Raw genomic sequence first — 20,527 nt, 5'->3', positions numbered from 1 at the left:
CCGGGCTGGGTGAAGGGACACGAACTATCAAGACAGCAGCACTTATGCGTTCTCTCCCTCCCGGGCTCTCTCTTCTGATCTGGTTCCTCCGACGAGCAGCCTCCGTTTCTTAGGTGCCGTGAGCCTGATCAGACAGCCAAGGAATGGAAATTTCCATTAGGACAGGTCTCGGGTAAAAAGTCTATGAGTCTCTTTTTAGAAACATCCAGTCCAGAGTTCCAGGCTCCTCGATTCACCTCGAATGCCTTGGATGGCACGTAGAAAATAACACCTACCATCATTGACTTAATTTTCTTCATCAAAACCTATCACGTTCCCGTGTTCATAGAGTTCTGACGCTAGGTACACAGCTTATCCGCATTATAAACATTTATCTTAGGAGAATTCAACTAGAAAGAAGGCAGCAAAAAGGAGGAAGAAAAGGAAAAGCGTTGAATGCTCACGAGTTGACCCACACCGCACTTCATAGGAGGCTCATGGTCTCTGTTCCTTTTGGCTTCTCAATGACACCCACAGCTCTCTACACTGAATGCAAGATTTATGTTTAAAGACGGATGGTTTTTATAGAGCAGGGCCTCTGACATCTTCTGAAGGGATTGTGAGAAAAATAACTTACTTTTTATGTTAAGGGGTAGAACTTATACCCCATTGTAATGGGGGAAATCCAATAATAAGATAACACCATTTTTAAGCTACTCTTTTAAACTTTCAGCAGAACTGGCACCTCTTGGGGACAAGTGATTCCTCTTGCTGGCATTTCTTCTCTTTCATACTTCCATGAAAAACAGTTTTCTGTAGTCTAGAATAGGGTAATCCATTGCTTAATTTTCCTTTGGTGAAGACAAGATTTTCTCAAACTTGAGTAACATATCGACTCTTTTTTGAGGAAAAGAATCATCATGAAGAACATACATTATTTTTATGAAAATGTTACTATATATAAAAATGTAAATCAGATAGAAACTACTGGGCTTACTGTTTTGGTCAGTTATGAAACCAGATTAGCAATGGAATACAAATGTCACTGTAGATCCGATGAGGTAAATGTGATGGGTGACGTTCTCTGGCTGAAACGGAACCTCTCTTTGAACATGACCGTCACACTTTGGGCTTCGGATAGCCGACCCGAGCAACCAACAGTCCCGTCCCTTTCTTCTTCTGATGCGGCATGAATTTATCACCTCACATGAATTTACACGCCGGGCTTTCTGTTTTTGTTGTCGTTGTTTGTTTGTTTTGTCAGAGAACCCAGGGAGTGGTACTTGGAGCCAGCATAATGGCCAATAAAAAACGCAAAGGTTTTTTGTTTTTGTTTTTTTTTCCTTCTGAAATAGTGCGGCTGAACTCAGTCAGAAGGTTGTCATCCAGGCGATGCACAATATGCCTCTATCGATTTCTTTTCGCTTGTCATTGAAATTGCATGTGACAATAAAAATTTCTTTCGGAGAGAAGAATGTGTTTGGACCCTGAGGGGCTGTGGCCTGTGGTGTGAGCAGAGTGTTCTGCACAAGCTCTCCCGATAGCCTTCCTCTCCCTCCGCCAGCCGGCCAGCCCCCTTTGCCCTAGGCGCCATGGGAGCACGGGCTGATTGCAGGACCCAGCCGGACAATCAGGAGACCTCGGCTCTGGTTCCGGTCATGGCCCAGCTAGCCGGCTGGGGCCGTGTCTCCTCTCAGGCTTCTCCCATCTCTCACCAGCTCAAGATAAGCCACCATCACCTCCAGTCCCGGTTGGAATAGCCTCCCAACCTGCCCACCTGCTCCTACTCTTGCCCCCCCCCCCCGCCTCCATCCATCCCCTTGCAGCAGAGAGTGCTCTTCTCAAACTGTCAATCAGTCGTGTCGCTTCCTTGTTTAATACCCTGTCATTGGGGTTCCAGTTTTCCTTAAAATAAACCCCGCGACCCACCAGGCTCTCCGAGCACCAGCTCCATCTGTCTCTCAGGCTCCATCCCCACCTCGCTGCCCCTCACTCTCCATAACCCAGCCCCAGAGTTTCCCTCCTTCTCCACTTCATTCTTTATTTAATTCTGCCGTAACTCTTCTCCAAATTGGGCTTGCAAAATGGAGTTTTCACGGCCTGAAACACTGGCGCTGCTCTGGTTCCTTATCATCCCTTAGATCTCAGCTTATAACCCCACTTCCTCAGACGGGTCTTCTCTGATGACCTACCCAGATTAAATTCCCCCTACGCATTGATCTCTGTATTTTTTGTTGATCTTCATCACGCCAGGGGTGCGATGTGGGTGTGCTTTACTATTTGGGTCTGTCTTTCTCCACTGGGGGGCAGAGACCACTGTCTGCCCTGTTTATCATGGAATCCCCCGCACCAAAAATCAGTGCTTGAATAGACTAGATATTAAATTGTTTAATTAATATTTGTGAAGGAATGAAAGCCTGCCATTGAGCTCATTTTTTTCTAGGCTTTATTCTCTTTAGCTGTAAAGTAAAGCTAAGGAGCATCTGCTTTATTTGACGTCATTCACTTAAGACAGGAGAGCAGTCAGGCCATGTGCTAGGTACCATGGACAACAGAGGGTCTCGAAACAGATCAAGGGGTCTTGAGGAGGACCGAGCGCTGGAGGCTGGGTGTAGGGAGCCGGGGCGAGGGTGCCTGGGTCGGGGCTGACTCCCTGGAGAGCTCCACCCGTCATGCACAAACAGCTCGACACCAGGTGCCTTCTGTCCCGCTGCTGATGGTCTGGCTGCCTTTGATCCAGAACAGACTGCACTTCACGCTCGTTGAGTCATCAGGTCCCGTCCTTAAATTCCCCCCTCCACCTTCCCGCCTCGCCCCTCATTAACATAGCTTCCTGTACACCCTCGCTCCACTTTCATCCCAGAGATCACGACGGACACAATCTAGCTTGGTTCATCACTTCATTCTTTGGGGGTCACACATCACGAGCACCTCCAATGCAGCCGACGCTGTTCCAAGTGCTTCTAAATAATCGAAGAGTTTGTTTCCGCTGCCTCCGAGACAATGCCTTTCTGCCTCTTAGACAGGCTTGGGGTTGGAGTGCTGTTTTCTTTTCTGAAGCATATCTTCCTCGCAGAACTCTGCGACATAATGTAATGGCCAATGGCGGGGTGCAGAGGGCCCTGGAGCAGGACATAGGAACCTCACGCACTTGTCTCATTCTGCATAAACGGGGCGACGTTTCATGGGTCACTTTACCTCCCTAAATCAAGCACTTCCCATTGTTAGGGCTTTACATTTCTGTTCCGCTTCCTCTTCTGAGTTCTTTTCAGGCTTGAAAAAGGTAAGAACTCAGAGGGAGCTTAGAGGAAGCGTAGAGCAAAATGAAAATATAATTAACCGAATGCGAAATTCTATGCAGATATGAAGATAAAGACACTAATGTTGATTACGGATGGCTGTGTGCCAGAGGCAGTGCCGGAGAGTTCATATACTAAGCCCCCCCAAAAACAAACAAACAAACAAGCAAACAAACCAAAAAGCCTTTTTACGGAAGAGGAAACTGAGACCAAGAAGGTTTAGGTCACTTTTTCGAGATTGTGTAGACAGTAAGCAGTGAGGTTAGCTTGCAAGTCAGATCTAGGTGATTTTAAGGCCAGTATTCTCACTGCTCCGAGCAGACCAAAGCCACCAAACACTGTTTACCACTACAGAGGGGTCATTCGACCTCCACTTAAGTGTTCCCAGGTGTCTGTGGTCCTGTTTCTTCGAGGTCCTGACTCTGAGGACAGGTAGGATGCACTCAAAGTCAGAACATCTTTCTCTTGCTAACGTTAGATCTTTTGTCCTCTCTCGATCCAACTGGAAGTGACCCCAGAAGTCACGGACTTGCTGGCAATGGAGCAATATCTTTAAGAAATCAGTTTCTCCTTCCAGGCAATCCAAGAGTCACTGTCGTGGGCTGTCAGCCTCCCAATTCCAGGAATGCCTCTCTCTCTGCTGGAAACTCCATCACACTGACAACCGCCTTCCGAATGCTGAGAGCGGCTCCCCATTCCATTGCTAATGAAATAACGGGGTTGCGGCTGCACTGAGAGAGATGAAGCCTGCGGTAATTTGGTAGCAGCGAACACCCCAAAAACCCTGAGCTTCATCTGTACTCGTTCCCCCCAAGTGCCGTGGATGGCTCCTGAGAACTTGGGTTTATCTCAGCCCCAAAGCTAATAGAGTTAAACCAGCTGGTCAATTTAAACAGGAGCAGAACCAGCGAGATGTTACTGTATTCTGAGACAGTGCTAATAAACTTTAATAGATTTCAGCTAACAATTTGGTAGAAATTAGACATTGCACTGCTGCTGAGGTAATAACTTTTGGCAGTAAGTAACAGAAAATCAAGCTCTGTGATGTGTTTCAAAAGCACCTTCATTGAGCCTCAGAGATTCAGGCAGATTTCACTATTGATTACTACTTACTCTTGCCCAAGCTTTAAGAAAACAGCAAACTGCTTCAAAACACACCCCCGAAGGAGCCCGGAGTTTTTCTCCCACTGGCTCGATAGCTCATTAACGTGAAAAGGTCTTTGAAATCAAATGGGGGGCCTCCTATAGGTGAATCGGGAGCCAAGAGTTTAGACAGTCCTCTCCAGGGCACGCAAACACTTGTTCGTACGTTTCTGGAATCTTCCAGAATGTTCGCCCGCTGGATTCATTTCAATCCGATTCTATTTAACAATAGAATCTGTAATTAGTGAGCTCTGTAATTAGCTCGGGTTAAGCAGGAGACTCAGTTGGGTGTATAGCAGGAGGTCTGGACGTGGCTTTGGGAGAATGTTTAAGTCCTGGATGTGGCATCGATGATCCCTGAGATCTTGGACGAGGCATTGAGCTTCTCTAAACCACGGTTTCCTCACCAGCCTGCCTCGAGAGGCTCTTGCGAGGTGGGAAAAAAGATGCGAATCCCTGTGAAAGTGTGTTGTAGGCTAGAAGTGCCCTCAAAACATTGGTCGTGATATTTTATTCGGTGGGACATGGGGCCTTGCGCTGGGGTTCTGAAGTTTAGAGATGCCACTGTGAGCTCCGGTACTGGCTAGAGTATTCCTCGTTACAGGTGCACTGGCCTCTCTGCACAGGTTTTAGCACCCTCCACTCCGTGTGTGGGAGGTTCACAGACTCAGAACCATGCTTGCTGTGACTTCCTTGTTGGTCTTCACCGGAGCTAGGAGGTTTCATCAAGGAGGGAATTTTGCATGGGTTCGTTGATATCGAAACATTTAGCATATTTCACTGCATCTAAGACACACTTTCGTTCACAACTTAACATCTCTGTCATCGTCCGGTCAGAGTTTAATCTGCAGCATCTTTTTCTTTCTTGGCGGGATGCGGTAATGGCGCGTCTTACAATTGAGGTCGTCTCAGATGGGGTGGAAGATGAGAGCCGGTGCCTGCTACGAGCCGGGCTCTGCTGGGCGCCGCAGAGAGCGTGGCCCCAGATGGCACGTCCCTTTCTCACGGTGATATAATTGCAAAATTAATACCACTTACTACCTTCTTCGGAGTAAATGGGTGGCAGCAATAGCGTAGTAAGAAGTTGCAAGTAGCGGTAGCCAGTCGTCATCAGTAGTGGTGACCTAAAGTAGGTAGTGAATTCCTCGGTGTATTATTCCCTTTACTATCTCCTGCCGCCCTTGCAAGTCGTCATAAAGTAATAACAGCTAACGTTTACTGAGTGCTTACCATGCGTTCGGCATTGTGCCATACGGTTTAAATGTACTGTGAGCCAATTTCATTTTTACAATAACCCCATCAGGTGCGAACTATTATTATCCTCATTTTATTTTGGGGACATGAAGGGTAGGAGAGCTTACGTAGCTCACACGAGGTCCCCAAGGCCAGTGTGTGCAAGGAACCAGATTCACACCCAGAAGGCCTGGCTCTGACGCCCATGGATGTAACTGTCACCATTCTTTCTACTTCTGCAGCCTGTTCACGTAACGCCACTTGGGAAGTGGTGTTCCCAAGATCACACGACTAGGAAAGACCAGAATGAGGCGAAGGACCCAGATTCTCCTGATTCCCAGTCCACCCCTTGCTTTCTCAAAGCTCTGTCAACATTCACAGCCCACTGAAAGTTTCCATCTTGGCTTCTGACCTTCACCCCCAAGAGCGGACCTCAAACAGTCCGTGAGAAGGTCAAGTTGGCAAGGCTCGTGCAGTGGTGCCAACACAGCTAAGGAGATGCCAGCCCTTGTCTAACCCGGATGTGACACAGGGCCACCCAGGGAATCATGGGCACAGAGATGCCCATCCCGGTATGGTTATCGTGGGCCTGCGCCATCGGCACGGAGCTCAGGTGAGCTCTGTCCCAGCGACGGTGGGGTGACAGAGACGAAAGCTAGGAAAAGCCTGCTGCCCCACTTTTCAGAAGTCGAAAGACGAGATTCTGAAAGGGAAACCAGTTTGGTCTCCTGCATCACATCCTCTCAAAGCTAGGGCTTGCCTGGAATGGTACCCCACAAAATATCCTGAGTCAGGGCACTCTGGTCCCTGTCTGGAGAAGGGAATTGCATGGCTGGGCTTCAGGGACAGGTACCCCACAAAATATCCTGAGTCAGGGACAAGGACAGGTACCCCACAAAATATCCTGAGTCAGGGCACTCTGGTCCCTGTCTGGAGAAGGGAATTGCGTGGCTGGGCTTCAGGGACAGGAGGCTGATTTTTCAAGAGTATCCTTTTGTGTTTCGTACCCTATGAAGTATTGGCTATTAAATAATTTTTTTTAAAAAAAGATCTTAAGGCCTACCTTAGGTTCATGAGAAAACACTAACTATGTTGTAATCGATGGGCGGGGGCTGCTGCGGGCCCTGGACGAGGCCGTGTCCACACATAGGCTGTGCATTTCTTATACTGGACACTGGTTATAATATTCATAATTTATGCCTCATGAAGACGGGGCTTCTCCTTTCGCGAGGAGAAGATCCCAGGGCAGCTGTCTGTGTTTCTCACATTGCCCACCTTCCCCCAAACTCTCCATGGCTACGCGAGTGTCATAAACTGGGCTTTCTTTAGTCAGCTGGAAGAGGGAGAAGGGTAGACAAACCCACGGGGATCGTGGGTCCGACCTCCCTCCCTCCTCCTGCCTTCATTGAAGGGATGGGTGGTATCTCTTTTTTCCCCTCTCTGGGGGCATCCTTCCCCTGTGTTCCCTAGAGCCACTCCTTTCTCCTTCCTGCAGAACTTAGACTGCGGTTGTGAGGGCCCCTCCCCTGTTCAGGACTTCGGCCTCCAGCAGAGTCTTAGGCAGAAGAGAAGCACAGGTGTGGAGACCCAGGATGAGCCGGTTTCGATGCTCCTGCCTGGGAACACTGCCCTCGACAAACACGTTTGTTGCTCATACATTATCTGTTGGCTCTCTACCCACGTGCCCATCTGTTGCGATGGCAGTGTGCCTGATCCCGGGCCCCTACGCCAGCTCCATTAAACCTAGGTGCCAATCACTGGCGAGCCGGCTGCGAGGGACTTCGCCCTCTGGGGCTCCTTCTCCTCGCCTCCCCTTGAGAACGCCGAGACCTCCGGCATGCTTTCGATTTTCTCACCTGGGCCCCGGCTGGAGGCACGGCCCCTTCGGAGGTCCACCTTGGGATGAGGAAGGCTTTTCCTCTGGAGGGTGAGGCCCAGTCGGAGGTGACTCTGTGTTTGGGGAAGGGGAGAGGTGGTAAGGCTGAGGTATGCGTGAATTGATGGCATCCCACCTAACCGTACTAGGGACGAAAGGGGACACGAAGGGAGAATAATTAGAGCCACATCGCTCCTACTGAACCTCGTGTGTCTGTGTGTGTGTGTACACACCCCCAGGAGAAATAATCAGTAATAAATCAAATGTCTTTATTTCTCTTCCTTGGTCCAGGATGGGTTTGCAGGGACAGACCAAATGCCAAGTGTCCTTGCGACCTGCTGTCGAGGGCGCATTCCCATCTCCTGTGATACATGTGGGCCCCAAAATGTACCCGGCAGGGAGGAGAAAGACAATTAGCTATAGCTCGTGGCTGGCCTGATGGCAGGCACATAGTAGCCACTCAAGCAAAGCTGTAGAATAATGAATAATAGAGGTCCCCTAGAAGAGCCATCGTGTGAATACAGTGCCATGATGCATTTGCTCACATGAATTTTTGAGCACCGACCAAAGGCACCATTCTAGGTTATTGGGAGATGGTGCCCAGCAAGGTAGACAAGGTCCCTGCTCCCATGAACTTATCTTCCATCAGGGAACAGACAGGAGCCAACAAACAAATACAGAATGAAAACCGCAGAGCTCAAGAACTTCTGATTCCTCTCTTTTTCTCCAGTGGAAAGTAGCAAGATGGAGGAGGCGTGGGTGCACGTACATGTTAGGGCCTTTGACCCATGTGTGCTATTTGGTTTCCAAAGAAATGCACCTCCATGCCCCCCCCCCCAACAGACACATACCCATGTGTATAAACATACACACTCGTACATACATGCACCTTCCCCTTGAACTTGGAAGGCTCCTGAAGTATGCATTATTTCTTTTCTTATAAAATCTGCAAAAGACAGTCCCACGTGACCTGACTGGGGATCTAGTCCAGAATCCAGAGAGTTCTCAGTTTGTGTGGAGCCACCCACGGTCAGGTCACTGAACCTCCAGTCAGGACAGCTGAGCGTTTCTTTGCAGTCCCAGAACCTGTGTCTGACTCTGGCACCTCTAGGAAAGGATCATGGCTTCTGGGTGATGACCCCCTCTATGTTCTACCTAGAAAGCCACAGAGGTGAAGGATGGTTATTATAGAATCAGGGTGTGAATGATGGACATTGGGGAGATTCCAAAATAAAAGACGAATTAAACTCCACTTGCACCGAAGTTTCATCTCCCTTAGAGATTCTGTGATTCCTAGAACATCCCAGAGTTCTGAACAACGTGGGCTGGTTCGGTGTGTAAGAGCTGAAAAGTGTTTTGTCCGTGCAGTCGAAGTCCTTGGGCGTCAGAGTCACTGTGTGCAACTGAGAGACCGCACTCAGGCAAGCCCGGAGTTCTGTGAGATGGCGACCAGGTCCTCTCTCTAGCATATTACGACCACTCCAACATGTCTGGTACCCGAATTATGCACAGTAGCCCATTACAGTGTTTCCATGGTGACCATCTCCAATCACGATGGGCAAGATGAAGAAGACAATGTCCGTGAAGCTTTCTGTGGCTAGAGAACAGGTGCTCATGGGAGAGCGAGGAGGGTCTGGGATGGGGCCTGCTTGCAGGACGCTGAGACGGAGGCCGACCCGGAGCCTCGGGCAGTCTTCTGCGTCAGTGGTGACAGGGGCCACCTGCTCCATGGGGACAGAGATCCCGTCAGTCTTTTCCATCACTGCGTCTCCAGCACCTACGCAAATGCTTGTGAAAAGCAGGTGCTGCTTAAGATGGGGTGACTGAAGGGCTGAGTTCATCAATGGTGGGAGCTTTTCTCTTCCCCCCAATGAAGTAAATGTGGTGGGAGTGTCACTGGTTCTGGTCTCGCTGGTGCCGAGAATTGGGTCATGTTGGTGGCGATGATGGGGAAAGGATCGCTATTATTAGACTAAGAGATAACACACGGCCATGACGTTGGTCGCGAAAGCCCAGCATAGAGCAAATTGTCAAAGGTAAAATATCGTCACCAGTGTGTTGAGAGTATCGCCCAATACACAACTCCCTGCAAGTTTTGCAGAAACATAATTTGTTACTACCTCTTTGGAGAAGGAGTTTATAAATGTCTCCCTTTTTAAAATTTTAAATCAAATTTTTTAAAAAAATTTAAAATCTATGCAGTAGTTTACCTGGGCCCACCTAAACTGGTGCACATTAGCGACTTTAGGAGTTTATTCTGAGAAGAAACCTGAGGATGCGCATGGATGTTTAACTAGAGTGCCCATCAATGCCTCATTTAACACGGCAAACATTGGGAATAGTGTAAACGCTCTACGATAGTGGGCCAGTTGAGTAAGTCGTGGTCTTTCCCTCTCCTGGAATACCATGCCGGCATTTCAATGATTTAGACATACACGTGTCAACGCAGGAGCTTGTGTATTCATGAGGACGAGGTTAGGCTCCAGGTAGCAGAGCAGAAGCGTATGGCTTTAACAGAAGACGAGTGTGTTTCTTTTTCATGTGCACGTTCAGGGCTGTGATGGGGCCCCTCAGCCTTCTAGAATGAAGCTTCCGGATTTCTGTCCTGCGAGAGCTGGTACGGACCCTTGGCACGGGGCAGCCCTTCCCGAGTTGTAGGCACCACGCGAGGTGCCTCTGCGCCGGTCCTTCTGCGTGAAGGTGTCCTCGCTCTTCTCAGCAGAATTTGGAGTTGTTCGTGTGCCTTGCGCAAACTCAGGCAGTGCTTATGAAGACTCCGAACACGGGGTGGCGTGCGGCACCCCGGTGGGTCAAGGCCGTCCCCCCGACGAAGCGGCTTTGAGTTTTGCTTGACTTTTTCACTTCCGTCGTATTCTGCATTAATAAACACAGTTCAGAGAAACACATTTTTTTCTTTGAACTTCGTTGGCACAGTAGTAAATGAAGTTCATACGTGGATGGTCAATCAGGTTTATTTTAGAACTTCCTAGCGTATCCCCCTGTGTAATTGTGGTGGGTGATTTCTGAGGCACCAAGAAGTGTTCGTACAGGTTTCCTTTACAAGTCTACGTTTGCAGCCTTCTCTGAAAGTGAGGGAGCATCTGCTCATTAGGATGGACCCCGGAGCAAGGAGAGCATGACCAGTCTTCCCAGAACACGCGATTCAATCAAATTGGATAGGAGCACATCACTTTGGTACCAGCCTTGCAAGGCTATGGCCCCACGCCAACATAACTGGCACTAAGTGTTGACTGTGATTACTTCTGCGAGGCGCTAGAGTTCCGGGAATCTGGGTGGGCTATGAGAATTAGGGGGTCCCCAAGGAGTGACGTCAGTGGGGAATGGTGACATATTAGTGGCAGACAGAGCCCTGACTTACTAGGTGGGAAAGTGTCAGACTCCACACTGGTCCTGACAGCAGCCAAAGCCGCTGATCGGCTTAAGCAATCCGCCCAGTTTTATTGAGATGTAATTAACATATAGCATTATACTAGGTGTGCAACATAACGATTTGACGTATGAGTATATTACAAAACGATGACTGCCAATAAGTTTAGTTAACATTTGTCGCTTCACATAGTTATAATTTTTTTTCTTATGATGAGAACTTTTAAGATCTATCCTCTTAGCAACTTTCACATACACAATACAACGCTATGAATCACATCCCCGGGACTTATTTATCTTATAACTGGAAGTGTTTCTCTTTTGACCTCTTCCACCCATTTCTCCCACCCCCAACCCTCCACCTCTGCCAACTGTCGATCTGTACTCAGCTCATATAGTTTTGACAGCAACTCCCATCTTACTAATTTTCTACAGGTCCCTTACATTTGCATTTTCACCAGAGGTATTTAAAATTAAAATGGAGAGAAGTCAATTTTGAGGGCGCTTTACTATATTAGAAGCTCACTGAGTTGCAAGAAGTGGCAACCAACTTGACTGAGCTTGTGTACAAGGAAACTTGAGTCAAAGAACCAGAGATATCCTATGAATCCTAGAATAAGAAGTATGGCTAGGGGACAAAAGACTGGGTCCAGGAATTGTGTAGCCATTAGGAGTCCTGTGAGCTTGACTGACCAGCTCTCTCTGACCGCTGGTGGGTATACGAGGCCCAAGATGGTACCCTGGCCAACCTCCAGGTCTACATAATCCTACAGTTTTGGCAACGCTAGTTAACTGATACTGTTTCTTCATGCCCCAATTCAAAAAGCTGAAAACATAGAATGTGACTGGTGCAGCTGAGGCTATATGTTCATTCATTGTCCAGTCAGTTTCCGTTGAGAGAGGAGGGCCATGTGGGGGTGCGGAAGCAGAGCCTTTGAGAAAAGGAAAAGGGCGGGTCTCCCAAGAAGGAACGTGGAGTAGGTAGAAGTGATCAGCAGAGACAATGATTTGCGTCTCTAACATATTTACCCAGAAGAAGCAAAAGCATGGAGCTCAGAGCCTTGGAGGGTAGAGTCCCGTGGGTCGGAAATGCACGCTCCGTTTTTCCATCTTGTGACTCTCCATTTGTTTATCTACCACTTTTCTAATTACTACCAGCAGAGCAATCAATAGAAGGTTGTCTACCACGGGGACAAGTTAATTAAGATGAGCAAATGAATCAGGTAATTAAGTGGCCTTCTCTGAGAAGGTGAGCCTGTCGCAGAGTTAGGGGCATGAGGTCACCAGGAGTTGTCTTTAGGAAGGCTTTTAGGAATCACGGTAACCGAGAGGTAACCAGTGACTTATCTCCCTCATTAGTGGGCACGGTTTCTCTGGTCTCATTAGTAATAAGTCCGTAGTCCAGTGCAAACCCCCGTAACCTCATTCGGACGGCACGAGCCCCTTTGTCAGAGGCAGACGTGGGCAGTTCGTAACCCAGGGCTTATTCTTTCCTTTTACCCAAAAAACAACACTTCGATCTATTCCTGGTGGCCCAACTGAAAGCATCCTTGTAGCTAGAAAGTAGCCAATAGAATGAAGTGGTTTTTCTGGGGTCTTTTGAAGGGGCTGACCCAGCTGGGAGATATGCCCTTTCTATTTCTGTCACTACATTTTTCATTCTATGATTTCCTTTTGGTCCTTCTTTTTAAACTTCTGTTTCTTTGCTGAGACTTTTATATTTTTTTCCATTTGTTTCTAGAAAATTTGTAGTTGATTGTTGAAGCATTTTTTTTTTTTTGGATGGCTGCTTTGAAATCCTTGTCAGATAATTCCAGCATCTGATTCATCTCGTTAAAGTTGTGATTTTCTTGGTTCTTGGTATGGTGGTTTTAACTGTATCCTGGACATTTTGGCTCACATTGGTAAAAGAGAGACACCAGGTCCTAACCCTTTTATTTTATGTCAGCGGGCTATCCAGTTTCGGCACACTGGTCCTAGCATGCTTTTGTGGGTTGGCAGGAAGTGGTCCTGGGGCGTGATCCGAGGGTGGGCGTGTCCAAGGACGGTTTGTGTTTCAGAGACTTCGTGACCTTATTTTGGTCTGCTTGGTATATCTGGTGCTCCTGAGGCTGCCCCTAGTCTCTAGCTGTCTAGGTGACAAACGTGTCATGCCAGCAGAAGGGTGGCACTCGGCGGGGGAGGAGAACCTCACACCAGGAGACCAAGAAGCTTCCTGGACAGGGCGGCCTTTTGGGGCTGGATGTCTCTTAGTGCAGCTGGGAGTTTCAGGCCCTATAGGGAAGGGAAGCACGTCTTCTTATTTTGGGGGAGTAAGGGGAAGGAGAAGCCTGGTTTTGCTGATTGGACCACTGTACCAGCTTTAAACTCAATATTTCTGCTATTTCCTATGTAAGAGAAAAGATTCTATCATATCTCAGCCACTGTTACTGCATCGTCCGTAATGTACTACAGAACTTAATCCTAATCGACGTAATATCTGAAGAAGGGAAGGGTATAACTGATCGGCCCACCGCTGCTCCTCCAGACTGAACGATTCGCCAACGCCATGTCTGTGATCCATACTGTCCTCCGGGCAATGGGAATCCCCTCTTCTGAACCAGAGGACACCTTCTTGAGCAAAGAGACAGTGACTGTGTCGAGAGAGCCTAGAGTCTGATAAGCTTGAGTCAGAATTCCAGCTTCACTCACTGGCTTGGGGACCTCCTGCCGTTACCTCAGTTACAGCTATAAAATAGAGATAAAATAACTGTGATTCAAGGCCGCCGTGCAGATTAACAAATATATAATGCGCAGAAAGCACTGAGTTGATAGTAACTTTATTATCATCATCACCATTACTATCATCTCTACCCATAGCAAGCATTAAGAGGAATTTCCTAAGAGTCGCATAAAACACAGCATCTCAATAGGCAGCGCTAACGTTTGAAGAGCGCTTACTATGAGCCAGGTGCCCGGTCACACCTCGTGGTCACTCTTTGAACCCACACAAACCAATGAGATCGTTGTCACAGTCGTAACCATCATCTTCCTTTTGTAAGCCAAAGAGACTGGGGCTCAGATACTGAAACTTTGTCACAGTAACGCAGAGGCCAGGGGTGGAGCTGAGACACGATCCCAGCTTTGTCCAACTCCGGAGTGAAAGCTTTCATCAAGCATAGAACAGGAAGAGGGGTATGAACAATTCATTTCATTCATTCATTCATTCATTCAGCCATTCAGGTAGCGTTCACTGAGCTGTCATTCTGTGCCAGTTCTGTGTTAGATTCTCTGCATACGAAAATGGGCAAAACATGGCCATGTCCCTTAGGGGCTTCCGGACGGGTAAAGAAATCCACGCCCCGAAATCTTTGAGTCATGATGAGGTCCATCTGGGACATGTAGCAGAAAGCCGCCCCTTCCAGCAGAGCGAGGGGACGAGTTAGCTCTCTAGCTCAGAAAGTCCGATTCTGCATTTCCTGAAACATTCATTTTCTAACGGAATTTTGAAGAATCTCCGTTTTCCTGTTTTGCTTGCGGCAAAGAAGCGTGACAGCATTTCCCAAATCATACCTGAAAAAGGACTTTTGTTAGTTGTGAATGAAAGGGACTGACTGTTTGCTGTTCGTTTAAAGGCAGAAAGTACTAGAAGGCGCTCCAGCAAACGCAGCAGTTTCCTTTCTAGAGGTCAGAGGAAGCGCCAGGGCAGGTGGAACTTTGCTTCTGGTTTCATATGGCTTCCTTGACACCTCATTTGCCTTTTCTGCTCACGGCTTCCACCAGGAGGTGTCAGTTGGTTGGATTAATGAGAGAAAGTCCGAGCGGCAAGAAAGATAGAAGTCCAGCAAGAAAACCAGAGGCTGAGCTGAGATCAAAAGGCGGATGGATGCTCTTGAATTCTCATGAGGCACCGCTGGTCTTTTTTTTTTTTCCTCAAAAGCAAAATAAGTTAAAAACGTCTGCTTTTTGAAAGACATGATGAAGAAAATGTAAAGAAAAGCCAAAGGCTGAGAGAAAATATTGCAATGCATGTAGCTGACGAAGGCTTGAATCTAGAATACATAAAGAACTCCCATGACTCAATGATAAGAGAAAAAATGTCCAATAAAAAAACAGACAAAAGATTTGCACAGGTAGTTTACAACTGGCCAATACATACACGAAAAGATGCTCACATTCTTAGTCATTAGGGGAACATAAATTAAAAAGGCCGGGCAACTAAGTGTCAGAAACGATATGGAACACTAGAATTTTCCTACATTGCTGGCAGGGTTGTAAAATAGTATAAATGCTTTGAAAACCCATTTGGCAGTTTCTTATAAAGTGTAACATTCACTTTCCTTATGTCCAGCAATTCTACTCGTGGATATTTACCCAAGACAAAACATATGTCTACAAAAAGATCTTGTACAAGCATTTCATAGTAGCTTTATTCATAATAATCCAAAATTGGAAATAATCCAAATGCCTATTCTCTGAAGAATGGATAAACCACATGTGTTACAGCCAAACAATGAAATACTACTCAGCCATGAAAAGGAATCATCAACCGATTAGAACAAATAACCTACTGATGAATCTCAGAAACGAGAGTGATTCAGAGCAAAAGAAGCCAGACTATGTACTGCACAAGTCCAGTATAGACAACTCTTAAAAAATCCTGTAGCCAATGTAGTACTTGGCTAGGGGTGTCATACAAATACCACAGACGGGGTGACTCAAGTAATAGAAATTTATTTTCTCACAGTTCTGGAGACAAGAAGTCAGAGGTCAAGGTGTGTGTAGGGTCGGTAGCTTCTGAGGGTCTCTCTCCTCGCCTTCTAGGAGGCCACCTTCTCTCTGTGTCCTGCCCTGTTCTTCCCTCTGGGCAGGGTGTGTCCTAATCTCCTCTTTTTATAATGACAATGTCATAACAGAGTAGGGTCCGCCCATATAAACTCATTTTACCTTATTTATCTCTTTAAAGCCCTTATCTCCTTAGCTTACAGTCAGATTCTGCGGTACTGGGGGTTAAGACTTGAACATAAGAATTTGAGGAGGGACAAGATTAAGCCCATAACAGTGACAGAAAGTTTCTTTGGAGCCAGAGGTGAGAAGGGGTCTGACTACAAAGAACTTTTTAGGATGGTAGAAATTACATAGTAATTTTATATTTGAATTGTTCTGCATCTTAGTTTATTAGTGAGATGGGACACATACATTTGTCAAAGCTCATTGAAAAGAGTACTTCAAATGAGCGCGTTTATTATATGTAAATTATACTTTTATACAACTAATTGAAAGTAAAACCCTTCGCAATATAGTCAGGCTTTTTTTTTTTTTGTAATAAAAATAATACCTATTCATTATAAAACACTTAGATGATAAAAATAAGCAAAAAGTGATAATTATCCACGATCGTGCCACTGTCATAATTTTTTTATGTCATTAAGAAATACACATATTACACGTTTGTACATGTAGATCTTTTAATGGCAAAATACAACACGTACTTTTCTCTGCTTTTGTCATTCAGCAATATAGTATCATTTTGACTCATGACAACCATTCGTTGTCATTAAATTTTATCCTATTACTCCATTTTGAATAATTTGAAAAATTGTGGAACATCATTTAATTAGCTGGTTTCAATTGTTTGACCCTTAGGTCATTCGTGACATATTTTTTTTTCTTATTATAAGCAAAGCTATCCATTCTCATAGTTAAATCTGTACCCGAATCCGTAATTATTTTCTTAAGATGCATGCTAGAAGTAGAATTTCTGGGTCAGAGGTTAGACAAATTTTAAGGCTTTCGATATCTATATTTTATACCTATGAAATTGTTACGTGTGTATCATCTGTAATTGGGGACAGTGGCACCGTGACCAAATGGAACATTTAGAAATATGTTTGTCACTTGAGAGGAGGAAGACGAAATCCCCGTCGCTGTTCCGGTTTGCATTTCTTTGGTTGGAGACTAGGAGTCAGAGGTCAAGGTGTCTGTAGGTTCCACTAACCCACTCTTCCTATCTCGGCTGTGAGGAGATTGGACCCAGAAATTTAACATGATTTAGTTCAAAGGATGCAGCAGGAGCAAAGATGGATGACTGGTGACTCTGGGTCTTCCCACCCAAGGTCAGCCGGCTAATATTGGCCCTAACACTGAACAGATCTCTAGGCAAAGGGAGCCCGAAGCAGATCCTTCCTTCGGCGACAGCCTTGGCCAGTGGGTGCGGGTAAAGGCTCAGTGCCCTATGGTCAGGTCCTGGTCTGGTCAGGTCCTGGTCCGGCCGCAGCTCACCCCTAAAGGGAGAGGAAATGGAATTCCCATTACAGGCCAGCACCCACTCTGTTATCATAGCCTTCAGGAGCACAGGATGAGCACGGGGCTCTGTTCGAGCTCTGACCCCTCCCTGGGGGCATCAGCAACAAAAAGAAAAAAGAAAAAAGGGCCAATATTCAAGGAGCATCACTGTTGGGCTTATCTCCTTCTAAAACGAGCAGTTTTGGAAAAAGCAAAGTACTCGCTGGTGGGTCGAGGGGCAGATTTTCCTTTTCTACAACATTCCAAGCTCTCACTCAGCCTCCTGACGGAGGAGAAACTCTGTTCATCTTTCAGTCGGAAGGAAAACCGTGAGACAGGAGCGCTCCGTGCAGGCCACACGGCCAGAGGCGCTGGCGGCGTCGGGAGAACAATGTCCTGTATTGTGAACGCGAGAATCGATGAGGTCAGCGCCACCCCAGGGACACGAAAATATATATATTTATGTAAGAGGCATAAATTTGTCTGCAATTAACTTTTACCAAAACCCTCAAATCTGTTGTTTGGTTTTAAGCAGATGTTGAAAGGGTTTATCCTGGATTCTGTCTTTATTGATAGGCTGTCTTTTGATCTGCAGCCAGAGAAGAAATCTGGATGTTATTTTGGATTTGGAAATTTCCTTTAAATAAACATATTAGTTAAGTATGTAAATCTGCTTATCATCACTCGGGGCATATTGCCAGAGAGGGAAACATCTGGGGCCTGGTGTCAGCCGACTTATTAATTCACACTTAGAGTGTGTTTCGCCCAGGTTGTTGCTGAATAATGTTACCTTGATCGCTTAAGTCAGCTGGGTCTTGACAACAGTTCATTACAAGTTCCAGGTTTAAATTTTGACTCACGAGAAGTCCACCCAGCGTGGCCCGTCTGGGCCTAGTGATTTAGGCTTCTGGCTCCCTTCCGGATAGATTTCAGAAATTAATTGTTAACATTTCGGATTATGAATGGCAGAGATCTGTGTTATTTATCTGAACTGGCCAGCGTGTAATTCCGGGAAGGGATTATCTGACCTCCTCCTGATAAGCACTGAAGTGGGCTCATTAATACAACCTCCTGACAGAGAGCCCTCGGTACTTTATGGACTTACTTCTCCCTCCAGTTAAAACAGTACTCGGTCGACGTCAGCCTCTCCGTCTAGAGCACATCGTTTCGTCTGGTGGGTGGGTGCAGGATGGGTGTCGGCAGCCTGCCGTTCTTGCTGATACAGGTAATAGAGTGTATAAATCCAGGAGTCTTCTGCTCCCGGATCACTTCTAGGCCGCGAGCCGAGAACCAGAGGACGAATGCATGGAGGGCCCCGAATGAAGACTGTGTGTGCAGCCGGGAAAATGGTCCCAGCCATCGCTGGCCCGAGCAGCTGGAATTCATGCTCCGAGGCCCCGGGGAGGTAACGTGTCGGAAAGAGGACTTTCAGAGAAGCCGCGTTTATGGGTGTCTTCTGGTTAGTCCTTACAGGCCATCCGAAAGACTTCTTTGGTGGATTAGCCAGGGGAAGCTACTATGGCGAGGAGTCCGCCAGTTTCAGAGGTGCGAGACAGTGACGGTATTTCTAGTTCCCATTTCTCTGCATTTGTTCAGCAGGGGTGAGGGGGCTTGTTACCGCACAGTCATTCCTGGGTCAGGCTCTTTCCATCTAGTGGCATCGGTGTCCCCTAGGACTTTGGAGTCCTCCATGTGGCTGGGAGACGAGGGAAGTCAGAGAGCGTGGAGGGACATTTTATGACCCAGGCCAGGAAGTGGTCATTGTCCAGAGCCCCAATTATATGGCTGCGTCTAACTGTAGGATAAGCTGGAAGATACGGCCAAACTGAGAGCCCAGGGGAAAGCGCGCGATGCTCGCTTAGTCTTATGATGTGCATCTTGGCCATGATAATAACAGCGACAGAAAACAGTAGTTACAGTAGCTAACATTGTTCTGGCTGGTTTACTATGTGTTCAGTCCTGAGCTAAACACCTCGTGTGCGTTATCTTGTTCAATGTTGTTATTCCCATGCCAGAGGTGGGCAAACTGAGTCTCAGGGGGGCTGAAGTAATTTCCTCAGCGTCGCACGACTATTAAATCCTGCAGCTGAGACCCAGGCCCAGTATATCTGACTTTAGGTCAAGTGATCTCCGTTCTTCCCCCGACCCCAAGCACATCTCCAGATGCCTCTGGCCCGTGTTGGGTCGACCGTGTTCCTACCCCTTTCCTCTTGTCCGGAGCTGAAATTGTGCCTCCTTCATACTGACACCTAGAAACTCAGTATCCTGATCAAATCTGCAAGAGCACAGCCCCTCTCGTTTCCATGAGCGCATGGCAAACACCAGCAGGGGAGAGACAGCGTTGGACCTGCAGCCGTGAACAAGGCAGGTCCCTGCTCTGCGTGACTGAGGCTGCTACCACAGAGGCGTTCCTCCCAAACATCATTTTAGTGAAAAATCTCCCCTTCACAAGCAGTGAGGCTGAACAAATGCCGTCAAAGCCCTAATGACTGTAAAATATGGGTCATTTCATTCTTTGTTTTATCCCAAACTGACGCTTTCTGGACCAACTTAATTATTTTCCTTGCCCTCCCCTCCCCCTACTCCTCCCCAGACCTGGCTGCCGCACCTCTCTGTTTTTCTCCTCCCTTCTCTGCTTTCCTTTCATTTAACAAATATTTCCTGTGCACCTACTTGCTCCAGGTAAACGATAGTGACAAAGACAGTCAAGATTGCTCTCTCCGTGAGGCTTACATTATTTTTCCACAACAAAATAAGAGAGTTTTAGATGCCGTACAAAGTCTACGGCCACGCCACCCTCGACGAGCCCCATCCTCTCTGATCTCGGAAGCTAAGCAGGGTCGGGCCTGGTTAGTACTTGGATGGGAGACCACCTAGGTAGGTAGACCAGGTGCTGTAGGCATAAAAAATAAAAAATAAGAGGTTGTAAGCTGACAAAGTCCTTGCAATCTGTGCGGTCAACCAAGGGTCGTCTTGCCTAAAAAAAATAAATAAAATTAAAAGTTAAAAAAAATAAATTCTGTACAAATATGTTTCATGTGCAGAGGGATGAGAATCACAAAGAAGTTTTACAATGCGAGTGTGAGAACTTTCCACTAACCTCCCCAGCAAAGTGACTCGTCTCCAGATACCAAATATGTAGGATTCAAATCTCAACCTTACTAAAAAAATATGTAGATTATTGCTACATATTTGGGGCCATTTGGGACGCCTCTGCAGTAACCGAACCTGTGAGTGTTAGATGGGTTTACTGCAGGGGTGACAAGCACAGGGCATTCTGAGCCTGTGGCAGACATTGCAAATTGCAGCGCTTCACCGAATTCGGATGTGAGCTCAGAATCCTTCT

The 20,527-nt window shown here is 46.9% G+C and overlaps 1 pseudogene; it reads left to right on the top strand.

The window, feature by feature from the left end:
• Window positions 1-19,960: 19,960 nt before the first annotated feature.
• Window positions 19,961-20,083, top strand: LOC118611896 (annotated as a pseudogene).
• Window positions 20,084-20,527: the final 444 nt, after the last annotated feature.

This window comes from Rousettus aegyptiacus, unplaced genomic scaffold (genome assembly GCF_014176215.1).
Source record: "Rousettus aegyptiacus isolate mRouAeg1 unplaced genomic scaffold, mRouAeg1.p scaffold_m13_p_14, whole genome shotgun sequence".
NCBI lineage: Eukaryota > Metazoa > Chordata > Mammalia > Chiroptera > Pteropodidae > Rousettus > Rousettus aegyptiacus.
This window is presented reverse-complemented; position numbering and strand designations above follow the sequence as displayed.